A 549-nucleotide genomic window follows, 5' to 3' on the forward strand; every position below is an offset into this window, starting at 1 on the left:
TCCAAAGACTTGAAGAGCCAACTAGAAGATCAGAAGAGTAGTATATATAGGAGTAGTTTTGAACTAGAGAAGGGAGCTTTTGGGAAAAGGGGGGCATTAGGAGAACTACTAGTGCACGAATTGTGAATCACACTTTTCACAACGCGTACCACTAACCAGCAAGTACACTGGGTCGTCCAAGTAATACCTTACTTGAGTAAGGGTCGAATCCCACGGAGATTGTTGGTTTGAAGCAAGCTGTGGTTATCTTGTAATTCTTAGTCAGGAAATCAATTATTTTTATCAGTTGAATTGCGAATAACCAAGAGAGCATAAATTAAAGGTTACTTGTTATGCAGTAATGGAGAATATGTTGGTGTTTTGGAGATGCTTTGTCTTCTGAATCTCTGCTTTCCTCTGTCTTCTGATTCACGCACGCACGTCCTCCTATGGCAAGCTGTATGTAGGGGATCACCGTCGTCAATGGCTACATCCCATCCTCTCAGTGAAGAATATGCTCACATGCTCTGTCACAGCACGGCTAATCATCTGTCGGTTCTCGATCATACT

This window comes from Arachis hypogaea, unplaced genomic scaffold (genome assembly GCF_003086295.3).
Source record: "Arachis hypogaea cultivar Tifrunner unplaced genomic scaffold, arahy.Tifrunner.gnm2.J5K5 arahy.Tifrunner.gnm2.scaffold_96, whole genome shotgun sequence".
NCBI lineage: Eukaryota > Viridiplantae > Streptophyta > Magnoliopsida > Fabales > Fabaceae > Arachis > Arachis hypogaea.